Genomic DNA, 15125 nt, shown 5'->3' on the forward strand with positions numbered 1-15125 from the left:
CTGCAGCCTAAAGTCTTTCCTCAGACTTGTATGGATATGGAAGTGTTCAGTCTGTTCCTTTGGTATCATTCTCAATAGATGCCCGAATTATCTTCTTGTACTGGTCGGCCACTTGACTTAGCCTGATTGCTTCCGGTATGGGTGATGTAACCGGACTTCTTCCGGTTATTACTCTGCCTTGTGGATGATCGGCTGTTTGATGATTCCGGTTTTTAAGTTTTGGCCGATCCTTTCTTTGTGCGGTCACGTTCCGAATACTCTTGATCGGTTTAGTAGCTTGACTGACTAGTTTTCTTAGCCGGTTCTTTTGTTTATCCGGTCCGGTTCCTTGTTCATGATTTGAACAGTACTCTTAGAGGTTACTACTTTTGTGAGATCTCTCTGAAAGAGGCATCCATTCATTATCACAAAGTCTATACTTGTCACTAACAACAAAGATTGTCATTCTCATTTTTAAGCATCCATCACCATGTGCATATGAGAGAAGTATTAAAAGATATGTATTTGATTCTAAGATCACGTTTAAAGATGCTAAGTTTTGTAATGTCCTACATGACTAGATGGGTGACCCTTGAAGAGTTAGTGCTATCCCAATAAAAAGTTTCTCATGATGAATTCATTTTTGTTAGCCATAAAGACTAGGATAAGGAAAATGAATACAGTGAAAATGGAAATTGTGACAATAAAGTTCTTCACGAGAACAAGTCTACCGCCCTTAGAGATAAATTTTTTTCTTTCAAAAAGACAATCTAGCCTCTATTTTCTCAATAATAGGGTTCAAGATGTCCTTATATCTAGTCTTGGCTCAAAGGGGAAACCCAAGTACTTAGAAAGAAAATGACCATTTTTGAATCTCAATTAATGGAAATGCATGTGTGTTTAGGATATCATCAATGAAAAAAAGTAATGACTTGTCACTATTAATTTTGAGCCCCAAACACGCCTTAAAGATGATGAGGATCTTCTAAAGAAAATGGAGGTTAAAGGAAGTCGGCTCTACAAGATAAAGTGTGTCATCTGAAAAAAAAAATATGAGTAATGAAATTAGCCCATCTCAATGTTTCTAAATTTGTCCCTATAAAAAGCCTTGTGGTGGATGCCCTCTCGAAAATTTAGATAATCTTTACATGGAGATCGTAAACAAAATGGGAGAAAGAGGATCCCTTGTCTAAGACCTCTCGAGCTCTTGAAAAACTCACAAACTTCACCGTTAATAATAATAGATCACCTATGTTCATAGATGCAAGTCTTGATCCACTTTTCCCTAAAACCTATCTTTAAAGAATAAAAAAAAGGAAGTCTCAGTTGACATGATCAAAAGTTTTCTTGATGTCTAATTTGTAAAGTAACCCCTTTTTTCTAATGATAGAGTCAATGCAATCGTTGGCGATGAGTGATGCATCAGAGATTTGTCTACCTTGCATAATAGTTTTAGCTAGAATTTTGTAGAAACTATAAACAAGGCTAATATGTCTGAAGTGTTTGAGCTCTTCCGCTCCATGAATCTTCATAATAAGGACAATGAAACTAGAGTTTAAACTTTTTTCAAATGAGGTTTTCTTGTGAAAATGCTTGAACAATCTTAAATAGTCATATTTAATGATATCCCAAAATTCTCTAATGAATGCATGAGTGTAACCATCGGTTTTAGGGGTTTTGTTCCCATCGCATACAAAAATGGTTTCTTAAATCTCATCGGTCGTGAAATCCCACTCAATGTAAGCCCTTTGATCATTATAAATCTATTGAAACACAATACCCTAAGACTATGTCTCTCGTTAGCCCGTTTAATAAGGAAATCTTCGTAGAAAAAGAAATGGAGTCTATAATGTTTTACGACTTAGAAGTCTCAACCCCTTTAACCTTAAGAATAAAGCTCTAGTTGTATTTTATACGAGAATTATCAATGTTATGAAAAAAATGGATATTTGAATCCCTCCTTAAGCCATAACCATCATGATCTTTGTCTAGCGTTATCCTCCTCTCATTTGTAAAGAAAATCAAGTCACTCCATGAGTGTGAATCTATTGGAAACCTAAATGTCTGTGAGAGTATGTTCTTTCTCCATCGTGTCGAAACTATCAATTTCATGACAAACATTGGGAATTTTATGAACGGAGGGAACTAAAGATGATTTTCCTCCATTCTCTTATAAATATTTTGAGATTTTTGAGTTTGTGAAAAAAGATAAAAGATTGTCTACTCTCGGCTATAGAATTATTGGACCACCACTTTTTATACAAAATTATGATTTGCGAGAAGAGCGATTTCAAATTTGAACGAGGGCTTAGGTTGAATGGATGGACCACATGTAAGGATAATAGGTGTTGAGATGTCTTGAATTGATGATGCAAGGAAAGAGAATATTGAACAAAAGGAACGTATATCTTTTTGGTGTGTAATCTTGATTTAAGGAAATAAGATTAACACAAAAGGAAATATGATATTTTATTATGGTAATATAACTAGGAAAGTATTGTGATAATATTTTGGAAATTATTTGCCAAAATATTGTGTTGACTTAGTTGAAGACTATTTAAAGGTGCAGTCGGGCACTTCAGAAAGTCTAAGTCTTTGCCTTGAGAGCATTGTTTCCAGTCCTAGTTCTGTAACTGTTAGGGTTTCGGGGAACCGAGTGTTATATAAACTCGTATCATAACCTAGTTTATTCGGTTGTAATCTTTGTTATGATCTCCTAATAATATTCTCTCTTTCTGGTGGACGTAGCCAAGTTTTATCTTGGTGAACCACGTTAAAATCTGTGTCGTTCTTTATTGCTTACGTCATCTATCGCGTCCCGTTACAACAAACTGGTATCAGAGCAGGGTTGTTCAGATCTGCTCAGGCAAGAACAATGGTTGGATGTAAAACTTTGAAAGCCGACAAGTTTACTGGGAGGAATAGTTTCAGTCTGTGGAAGATCAAGGTCCGGGCATTGTTGAAACAACACGGCCTATGGGCTCCCTTGATGAAGCCTGCACCTGTCCCACCACCTGCTGATATGGAGTCTTTGGAAGAAAAGGCACACTCAACATTGCTCTTGGCTCTAGTAGACGATAGCATTACTGAGGTGGCTGAGGAGGAAACCGCTGCTGGTTTGTGGTCTAAGCTGGAGACTTTATACATGAAGAAGAGATTAACCAACAAGTTGCTTTTGAAGCAACGTCTGTTCAGTCTGCGTATGCAGGAAGGTACACCTCTTAGAGACCATCTAGATCAATTAAATGCAATATTATTAGATCTGCGTAATATTGATATTAAGATAGATGATAAGGATGCTGCCTTGATTCTATTAGTTTCTTTACCAATATCATATGAAAACTTAGTTTCTTTACCAATATCATATAAAAACTTTAGGGAGTCTTTCATTAGTGGTAAAGATTCATTGACTCTAGAAGAAGTTAGATCTAACCTTCATAGTAGAGAATTGCGATATAACTGCAGTGGCACTATTTCGGATAGTCAGACTGTTGGGCTAGTTGCAAACAACCATCATAGATATGGTAAATCGGGGAAAAAGAAGTTCCCCAAGAAACCAGTCAGTAGGGGTTCGAAACCAACAGATGTGTGCAATTACTGTAAGGAAAAGGGACATTGGAAGAATGAATGTCCAAAGAAGAGACAAAGTCAACATGAGAAGGCACCATGTACTGTTGCAGTTACTGAAGATGGTACAAACTCCGAAGAGGATATTGCCTTAGTTGCTGATGGCCACACACATTACACTGATGTGTGGGTTCTGAATTCTGGAGCATCTTACCATATTTGTCCTAGGAGGGAATGGTTTTCAACCTATGAGCAGGTAGATGGTGGAAATATTTCTATGGCCAATAGCTCTACCTGCAAGGTGGTTGGGATGAGCTCAATCAATATTAGGACTCATGATGGAAAATTCCGTACACTGAACGAAGTTAGACATGTTCCACACATGACGAAGAATCTGATATCTTTAAGTCTTTTGGATAAGAAGGGGTTTAGTTTCAAAGGTGAAAGTGGAGCCTTACATGTTTACAAGGGTTCAGGTGTGATTCTAAAAGATGAAGATGCGGGCTCCAATGAAACAACAAGGCTTATGGGGGTCGCTGAAGTTGTCAACAGGAGCAGAACAATCATTGAGATTGTCAATCTAGAGGGGAAGATAATGTGACAGATGAAGATGCGGGCTTCACTGAAACAACAAGGCTTATGGGGGTCGCTGAAGTTGTCAACAGGAGCAAAAACAACCGTTTGGATTGTCATTCTAGAGGAGAAGATAATATGGCAGATCAAGATTCGGGCTCTACTACAACGATATGGCTTATGGGCTTACTAAAGATATCGATAGAAGTAGGACAACAATTGAGATTGTCATTCTGGAAGTTCAAGATGCGGGCTCTACAAAAACGATAAGGCTTATGGGGTTGTTAAAGTTATCGGTAGGAGTAGAACAACTGTTGAGATTGCCATTCTGGAGGAGGTGAATACGTCAGAACCATTCACCTATGAAGATACTGTATTCGGTTCTGAAGTTGCACAATGATTTACAGCAATGGGAGTATTCAAGTCAAGGTGGAGATTTATTAAGTCGACTTGAATACTTGGGGTCAATAAAGTACCTGTTAAGTTATTTTGGAGACAACTCTAAATCTAGAAGAGAGATGTAGTAGATTATTTGGGCCACCACTAGCATTGACTAATGCATCCGGGCCATCTCAGGCATTGAAAAATGCATCCGGGCCATCTATGGAATTAACTAATGCATCCAAGCCATCTCTGGCATTGACTAATGCATCCGGGCCATCTTTGGCATTGACTAATGTATCCGGGCCAACTCTGGCATTGACTAATGCATCCGGGCCAACTCTGGCATTGACTAATGCATCCGGGCCAACTCTAGCATTGACTAATGCATCCGGGCCATCTCTAGCATTGACTAATGCATCCGGCCATCTCTAGCATTGACTAATGCATCCGGGCCAACTCTGGCATTGACTAATGCATCTAAGCCAACTTTAGCATTGACTAATGCATCCGGGGCCATCTTTGACATTGACTAATGCCTTGGGGCCATCTCTGGCATTGACTAATGCATCTGGGCCTTCTCTGGCATTGACTAATGCATCTGGCCATCTCTACCATTGAAAATGTATCTGGGTCATATCTGACATTGACTAATGCATCTGGGCCATCTTTGACATTGACTAATGCATCTAGGCCATCTCTAGCATTGACTAATGCATCTAGGTCATCTCTAGCATTGACCAATGCATCTGGACCATCTCTGACATTGACTAATGCATCTAGGCCATCTTTGGCATTGACTAATTCATCTGGGCCATATCTGAAATTGACTAATACATCCGGGCCAACTCTGACATTGACTAATGCGTCCGGGCCATCTCTAGAATTGACTAATGCGTCTAGGCCATCTCTGGAATTGAATAATGCGTCTGGGCCTTCTCTAGCATTGACCAATGCATCTGGGCCATCTCTGGCATTGACTAATGCATCTGGGCCATCTCTAGCCTTGACTAATACATCTGGGTCATCTCTAGCATTGACTAATGCATCTGGGATATCTCTGGCATTGACTAATGCATCTAGCCACAATTGACACTAACTAATGTATTTGGGTCAACTCTGACATTGACTAATGTATCTGGGCCACATCTGACATTGACTAATGTATTTGGGCTATCTTTGGTATTGATAAATATATTTGGGTCATCTCTGGTATTGACAAATATATCTGGGTCACATCTAGCATTGATTAATGTGTTTGTGCCATTATGGTTTGCAACAATGAGAGTATTCAAGTCAAGGTGGAAATTTGCTGAGTAGACTTGAATATTTGGGTTACCTTAGAAGATGTTAAGCTATCTTGGAGACAACTCTAGATATAGAAGAGAGAGACAAGTGCATCTGGGTCATCCGGCACCGACGAGTGCATCTGGGGCATCTGGCACCGGTGAGTTCTTCTGGCCATCCGACACCGGCGAGTGCATTTGGGCCATCCGACACCAGCGATTGCATTTGGGCCATATGGCACCGACGAGTGCTTCTGGGCCATCCAACACCGACGAGTGCATCTGGGCCATCCGGCACTGGCGAGTGCATCTGGGCCATCCGACACCTGCGAGTGTTTCTAGGCCATCCAGCACCGGCGAGTGCATCTGGGCCATCCAACAACAACGAGTGCTTCTGGGCCATCCGACACCGGCGAGTGCATCTGGGCCATCCAACACTAGCGAGTGCTTCTGGGCCATCCGACACCGGCGAGTGCCTCTGGGCCATCCAACACTAGCGAGTGCTTCTGGGCCATCCGACACCGGCGAGTACATCTGGGCCATCCGACACCGGCGAGTGCATTTAGGCCATCTAGCATTGACGAATGCATCTGTTAAGTTGTCATATGACAACTCTAGATCAGAGAGAGGAGATAGAATATTTGGGCATTGATTAATACATTTGGGGCATTTGAGGGAATTCAAGTCAAGGTGAAGATTTGTTGAGATGTCTTGAATTGATGATGAAAGGAAAAAGAATATTGAACAAAAGGAACGTATATCTTTTTGGTGTGTAATCTTGATTTAAGGAAATAAGAATAACACAAAAGGAAATATGATATTTTATTATGGTAATATAACTAGGAAAGTATTGTGATAATATTTTGGAGATTATTTGCCAAAATATTGTGTTGACCTAGTTGAAGACTAATTAAAAGTGCAGTCGGGCACTTCAGAAAGTCTAAGTCTTTGCCTTGAGAGCATCGTTTCTAGTCCCAGTTCTGTAACTGTTAGGGTTTCGAGGGACCGAGTGTTATATAAACTCGTGTCATAACACTAGTTTATACGGTTGTAATCTTTGTTATGATCTCCTAATAAGATTCTCTCTTTCTGGTAGACGTAGCCAAGTTTTATCTTGGTGAACCACGTTAAAATCTGCGTCGTTCTTTATTGCTTACGTCATCTATCGCGTCCCGTTACAACAATAGGTTTGTGGTCTGAAAGGCGGCATCGAGATTGGGGAGTAGAGACTCTCCTAATTAGAGTTGTAGAGAAATTTGTTGATTCGTGACATACTCTCGTTATCATTATCACTCCACCGAGTGTATTTCACCCCTTCGAGAATAAGGTCAATAAGAAATGAGTCACTTATGAAAGTATTAAACTTGTTCATCTCCCTTGTAAACTCTCTCGAGTTTTTTCTTTCACTTGGGATCTTACAAGGTTTAAATCGTCACATATGCACCCCGGAAGGGTGAATGCGAAATAATATCATTAAATTCTTGAATAAATCTCAGGTTATTATTGTAATCCACCGGAAGAAACACATCACTGAAGTCTAAAAATTCTCACTATTGAAGAATTTGAATTGAATGGAGACAGCGTAAAAGCCCATAAATAATCTCTTCAGTTTTGAAGAGATCTGTATTCTAAATGACAAGTGTAATATCTCAATTTTATAGTAAAAAATAAAAGAATAAATGACAAGTGTAATATCTCAATTTTATAGTAAAAAATAAAAGAATAAAAGACTTCATATGAATTATATGTGTCTTTCATGTCTATGTGACACATGTCTTATTTGACGGAGATAGGTGGCAGGAGGTATGTGAGATATGACATCTTCTAATAGACATAAGTGTAGGATGATACAAGTGATTAGTGGCATATATGCTAAAATTAGGTAAATTACAGCTTTTATTATTTAGTAACATCTTTCATGTATATTGATAAGTAACAAAGGAACCGGATCATTTTTTTTCGAAATTAGAGAGAAGACAAAGGCTTAAGTTTGTTTGATTGGGTTGTAGAGAAAGAGAGGAAACTTAGTGGAATTAAGGTAAGAAAATTAATCCTTCTACAATTTTAGTTTTTAAATATATATATGATTATTTTGAGTAAGTTTTAGAATACTACAATATTACTTTTCATACCATATGGTGTTATTTTGAAGTAAAAAAAATTAGATTTATATAATATGGATTTCTAAAAATATGTATCAAGAATTTATATATAATTGGTTAAAACAATGTGTTATTAAAGGATAATTGTTTGTTAAAATGATGGTTTATAAAAGGATTTTGACAAAGTTTTGATAAATTAAATTTTAGATATTTTGATAAACTATTTTTGAAACAGTTTGATAAAAGGTTTGAGATATTTTTGATAAACAAGTATTGAAACAATTTGGTAGAAGGTTTTGAGATTTTTGATAAACAAGTATTGAAACAATTTGGTAAAAGGTTTTGAGATTTTTGATAAACTAGTTTTGAAACAGTTTGGTAAAAGATGAGATTTTTGATAAACTAGTTTTGAAATAGTTTGGTAAAAGATTTGAGATATTTTTTGGTAAAAGATTTTGAGATATTTTTGATAAATTAGTTTTGAAACAGTTTGGTAAAAGATTTTGAGATATTTTTGATAAACTAGTATTGAAACAGTTTGGTAAAAGGTTTTGAGATTTTTGATAAATTAGTTTTGAAATAGTTTGGTAAAAGGTTTTGAAATGGTGTGATAGAAAGATGATTTGTGATAAATAGTTTTCAAGCAGTTTGATATGGCTTCTTATTTTGACAAAGAAAGGAAATGGAACATATTTGGACTTGAAAATGAGGCTTTAAATATTTATAATGATTGAACTATTATTTTTATTACGATTATGTACTTGTTCATCTAATAATGAACTATTTGTGTTTCGAGTGCCGATTATACAAGTTAGTGCGTCAATGCAAGACCCTCATGTTTTGGTTGATAGTTAATGCGTTTACGCAAGACCTTCATATCTTGGTTAATATGTCTATATAATATCTTCATGTCTTTATAGATGTCTTATTATTAAGTTATTATGATATCTCTTGATTCTAGAGTTATTATAAAGAATATATGATTTTGTGATAAAGATGTCCATATTTGTATAAAAGTTAGTTTTCTATAAAATATATATATGATTTTTGATTTAGTTGTAGAAAATGTAATTTTTCTTACTTACCGTGTTTAACTCATCCATTTAAATGGATTTCTTTCAGATAAGAATAGGGATTAGTCAAGAGAACTATTGGGAAGAAGACGACATATATATAGACTAGCCAATAAGAATTGTTAACTCTCTATTTTGTATTAGTATAGATATATATAGAGTGTACAAATAGTAAAATATAGTTTTTACAAGAATGTGATTTTTCATCCTCTATTTTGAACTAAAGATGAAGTGACAATAGATGTTTTAAATGATGAATGTTTGATATTAGTGACAATGTTTCTATATTATGAAAAATGTTTATAAAGATAATTTTGTTTAGCCTAGCATGTTATGTTTGGATTGACATGCAGTGACTGCATGCCTCAATTGTTTTGGTTCGGAGCGTGACAATAAGAATACCTATTTATTGCCCGTGAGCTTTTAAGTTTGCCTAGTTAAAGTAGTTATTTTATAGAGGCCTATAAGAAAGACATTATTTAAGGTCCTTGATGAGGGTTTTTTGAATGGTAATAATATCATACTTGTAAGAGTTAATGTATGAAAACACTGGATTTCTTATTTTGGGTTGTTAAGCCCCCCCACACATTCCAAAAAATAATATTACTTAGCCTAGAGAATTTATCGAGTTGAGTGTCCCTTGTGCCTCCTCGCCAATACTAGAGGGCAGTGGAAGGTCGCCTACTTCCGTTTCTGATCCCACCATAGGTCCATCACAATTTGTCCCTTCAATGTCGTTATAGTTATAATTATAACTCAATTCCTTGCGAATTACATTCATGACAATAGAGGCATTGGACCTACATACTACTTCAGCCATACTAACGAGATTTCCAAATTTGATTGTGTCATTATAATCTCATTCAGATTTGTCTTCGGAGTTGTCATCAACTGCAGATGTTGACTATTCAATTGGATTAGTAGATGTGAGATTAGAGACGAGAGGTAAGTGTGGGGTTGTTTGGGGGTAGAAGTGGATCTGTTTACAAGAATGAAGGGGTGTGGACAGTAAGAGGATATGTGGTTTAACCATGGGAGGATGAAAATAATTAGGAAGGTTGTGAGCTGACAATGATGGATTATGAAGTTGCAGTTGAGGGTGTTGGATCGGGATCGCCAAAGGAGACTGGGGGTCTCGCTAGGGAGAACGCTTACACAACACGCCGATTGATATTAACTCGGTTAGAAGTTAATATCGGTCTCTATACTTCGCAAGTTGTCACGAACTCTTGAACCGAGTTCAAGTGCGGAACTGTTCATTTCAACTTGAAGCAACACACACGGTTTGGGCAGCAATAAGCAAGTATGGAATAGAAAAGAAACATAACACATGATTTATGGATGTTTGGAGATAAAACTCCTACGTCACCCCTTCGTCTCAAACGTTGAGAAGGATATTCACTAAGAATATTCAAAAACAGTTTACAATACGTCAAATAACCGAGACTTATTTACTGCTCGTTTTCGACTTACAATACTCACTACTCACACGGAATAGATGAATTTGTAATACACGTGAAGTTCTAACACACACATTGAAATACTTTACACAATATGTCAATAAAGATGATTTGAGATTTCTGTTTGAAGGTTGATTCTGTGTTCGTTTGTGTATCTTGTTCACTTGTATGTTGTGTATATGTTGTTTTCTGGTTGTGTTCTAATCCCTTAAATAGTAAAGTTTGACAACGGTCATATTTTTCATCCTCAACGGATACTTGCATGGTAGCTCTTTGTTTCTTGAATCTGATTGATTGATCAAGGAGGTACAACATGGTTATTAATACGTTTTATACTTCCCAAGGAGCAGATTAGCACACATCTTTGTCTTCTACTGATTTGATTATTTGGAGTAATGTGACAAACATCTGCTCCAAGTGGACTTTTGTTAGACTTATACCAAAATATGTATCTGAATGTTTTTGACAGTCTTCTGCTTCCCAAAAGATATTATCAGACTTGTATTAAAATGGAAATAATACAGTTTGTACGTTTGAAGGCTCCCTTCTGTATTTTCCAAAAGTGTTTTGTATTCCACTGAAAAGGAAACTGAAAGTTGCTCTTAGTGTAAATCTGTCTTAGCATAAAACTGGCTTGGTCTCTTAGATCTGATCGGTCAATCTACCGATCATTCTAGATATTGTCTTGTATAGCTTAGGATTGTACCAAGTAGTTTGTCGGGCAGAGTCGTCTTTTCAATATCGGTCAACCAGTCATAATGCCTAAGTATAGGAACCGAATTCTCTTCTTGAGGTATATCTGATAAGTTTACCGATCATGAAGCTGAGCGGTAAAACCATTTTTCACTACTTGAGCTGATCCTCTACTAGTTCCGTTGTAAATATAGCCGAATAAATAGTTTGTTTAGATGATCCGGTTTGTGCCGCCTTTTTAATATCGGTCAACCAGGATGAGCGGTAAACCGATTCCTGCATTTCCTGCATAAATGGTGGATTTGGTTAAATTCTTTAGATAGTTAATTACTTACTAATTAGCTATCTATTTTATCTAATAATTTCTCCCTTTTTGATTATTTATTTTAAATATTCAAAACTTGTAATTAGTGTTGGCCGCTTAAGTTTAGTTTTAGTTCAAAATTTTCATAAAATTTTGTGAGTTGATTTTTTTAGCAATTTCTCCCTTTTTGATATTTTTAACTTATAAAATTATCAAAACCAGCATATTAAAGATAGAACTGGATCATCAAGTGGCATTCCTGTTTAATAGTCATAAGTAGAGTTAGTGAAAATAATTGTTAGTTTTTTTATTCCCAAAATCATAACTGTAAACAGAAACATAGTAGGATAAAGATAGACATAGGAGTAGGATTTAGTGTCTCCCTTGATTCGGGTTGGCCAGAACTTCGTTCACGAAACTTCGCATAAAACCGACAGATGGTTGTCCAGGGGTATTGCGTTCAGGACTCCTTTCCGGTTGAATAGAAACATTGAACTTGACATTTCTTTCACTTGGAATAGCATTATCAACCGAGCTCTCACCTCTACGGATTCACTGGGTTGACTGAGCACTGTGAGGGACAACTTATGGGGGTGCTACCGGAAGGGGCTGGGACATTGTTCTGGTTCTTCGAGTCAGGGGTTGTTCATCCTCTTCATCTTCTTCAGAATTCGGCTTTTCAGTGTTTGGAAGAGTATTCACTAGTGTTGCGGTTTCCGGTTGTAGATTCACCGCCTTAGATTGTTGAGTTCTTTTTCTTTTAGCCGCTCTAGTCTTCTTGCAATAGGAAGAGACGCATCATTTTCTTTATTAATTTCCTCCTGAATTTGTCGTGCCGTTTCTTCATTGGCCAGTTCAGCTGCCCTAACTTTCGCATCTTCTTCTTCTTGGAACCGACGGGCAGCCTCTTCATGCACCCTTAGCCTTTCAGCACTGACAACACCTTGAGCTTTTACTAGCTCATAGAGCTGTTCTAACATAAGTTCAACTAATGAGAGTGTCTTAGAGACGATAGGCTGTATCTGACCTACCTCCTCCCATACTTGCGCCAATTTATAGTCGTGGGAATTTGATGATGATGCATGCTCTCTAATTGCTTCGGTTACTTGAGCTTCCATGGATGCGTGCCATGGAGATAGAGATTTTTGGATAAACTCCTCAATGGTCTCCCTTAGGAATTCTTCATTAAAGTGTCGCAGTGAGCTGAGAGTTCGAGATTGCAAAGGGATTTCCCCATAAGAGTTGACATGGAGGGATATTTCGGTGCCGACCGGTCTGTCAATACTATTCTCTCTTTTTTTATTGTAGTCATAGGACTTACCCGATAGAGATTTATACGTTTCTTTTTCAGAAAGAGATGGGTTGGAGTTTGCATTGACCTTCCCTTCTTCATTTTCGAACTCATTGTCGGTTGATCTCGGTGAGCCGGGAATGTGTTCTTCCTCTGACTCAAGTCGTCGTTGATTGGCCATTTAGTCGAACTTCTATTTTCCCATTCCAAGGTATACAAAATGTTCTTTAGCACAAAAGCCTTTAGCTTCGAACCCGTCAAACATTTCACTTTCTGTCGATGGAGTCCATGTCGGTTTAGAGGATTGACCTATTTCAAAGCATGGCTTCACGACCTCAACCTATCGTGTGTCATTCCGATTGATATCCTCTTCTTCAACTGGTATTTCCTCAAGCTTGGATATAGACGCCAGAAGGTCCTCCATAACGGTTTTGAGCAATGTGAGCACAATGTCATCCACTCTTGTGGTAGCCCCATTTAAATTAATATCCTCCTCCCTCTTTGCGACGATTGGCAACAATGCTCTCTGTTTGGCATTTGCTTCAGCAATATTAATTCTAGATAGATCTTCAGGTACAAATGTAGTTCTTGTTAAATCGAAAACCACTTCTTCAAGGGACAAGATGACTGACCATTTCTTCTCTTCCGGAACTTCAGGAAGTACATTTTTGAAACTTGTTTCCAACCCTGCATTTGCTCATGCATAAAAGAAGTCGGTGGTCTGAATTGCCCTCTCATCAATTTCTTTGAGAATATTGTTTATAATGTTCTCATCTTCTTGCTCGTCTCTGTGGAGGCCCGGTGCTTCATCAAAGTCTGGAATAATTGTTTCAATTTCCTCCTCATAAGGACTTGGAATGGCTCCGGTTTTGGTCTGGACTTTTTCTTAATTTTCTTCATTGAAGTGATCACGGATATCGTTCTCTGGATGACCGGTGTCAAGACTCTATGGGCTGCTAAGTTTCAGCTCTCTCCTGATCATTATCGACCAACTGATCTACTTCATTAACAAAATCTGTCCGGTCGGCTTCAGCAATCCGACCGGTCTCACCATCATCATTTGTCTGACCAGTCTTAGCCAATCGATCGACCCCAACCACAACATTATTTATAATATCAGATACTACCGGTTGAGCTTCTAAGACCGCAAATACAACCGAAAGTATTGAGGCATCCTTAAGAGTAATAACAAGAGATGGAGTGGGTATATTTACCTCAGGTTAAGCGGTTTATTTAGGAAGGGGAGTCCCCTTTGTCTTTTTCTGCTCTTTCTTATTTAGACTGAAAGCGCTGGCAGTGGACTCGGCATTAGCCTGAAGATTGAGTAGTGAGTCCGCGCAATTTTCTAGAGGGGGAAGTTTGGAGCTAGTATCGGTGTTTTCGCCGACGGTTCCTTCAACAACCAGTTTACTCACAAGTGCCTCAGGCACTGATCCTTTACCCTTACTGACTCTCACACAATATTTCTCAATATTATTAGAGTTTAAGATTTTGCAGTTCATGAGGGGAATACGTGGACCGGTAGGGATGTTTAGATGGCTTAGAATCTTGCTGATCTGCATAGCATAGCCAAGACTCTTGGTGGACTTGGGAGTGACCATTTCACATAAAATTCCGAATAGAATGCTCCCCCAATTGATTCGGTCACCACTTAGAATACCACCCATCATGTCGAATTTTGACCGGGTAAGACTGTCAAAATTTCCTCCTCTCGCCTAAAGCTCCTTAGAGATGACATCGCATAGAACCCTATATTCGCATCCCAAGGATTTCTTCTTTTTGTTGAACTATACCGGCACAACGGTGTCTAAGAGAATCATCTGAAGGTTGAATGTTGCTGTGTCCGATAGAGCCATTGAAAAATCTTTGCCCGTTGTCAGAAGTTGTAAAGCATCGACAAACACACTTTCAGAGATAACAAACTTTACCCCGTTTACCTCTGCATTGATAACCTTGTTCTTTAATTTCGTTGTTTTGAAGAACTCTCGAATAGCCTCTAGATAGCATATCATCGGTCCATCAAGAAAGTGCTGCAATCCGGATTTCCTTGATAGCCTACATAACCGTCCGTATTTCGATCGAACCTATATTCTCGATGCAGTCGAAATCTACCTGAACAATATGAGTAAATAGTGCGTTATCCCTTCCCATTATGATAGATTGAAGACAATGAAGATTTTAGAGAGAGAATAAAGCAAAATCGAGTTTCTAGGTTTTCTTAAAAAAGGATAATGATTTAGAATTCGACAGTTTTGCCCTTTTTATAGGGTAGAAATTTCGATTATTTCTTTTAAAATCACCGAACCGTCATTTATGACTATACGACCCCACGTTCCCCCAAAATAGGCAAAAAGGCGCGTTATTCAAAATTTCCCCTCTAAAATAAAAAAATGGCAGATAAAGTAATAATGGTGAT

Source organism: Impatiens glandulifera, chromosome 5 (assembly GCF_907164915.1).
Source record: "Impatiens glandulifera chromosome 5, dImpGla2.1, whole genome shotgun sequence".
In the NCBI taxonomy this organism is placed as follows: Eukaryota; Viridiplantae; Streptophyta; class Magnoliopsida; order Ericales; family Balsaminaceae; genus Impatiens; species Impatiens glandulifera.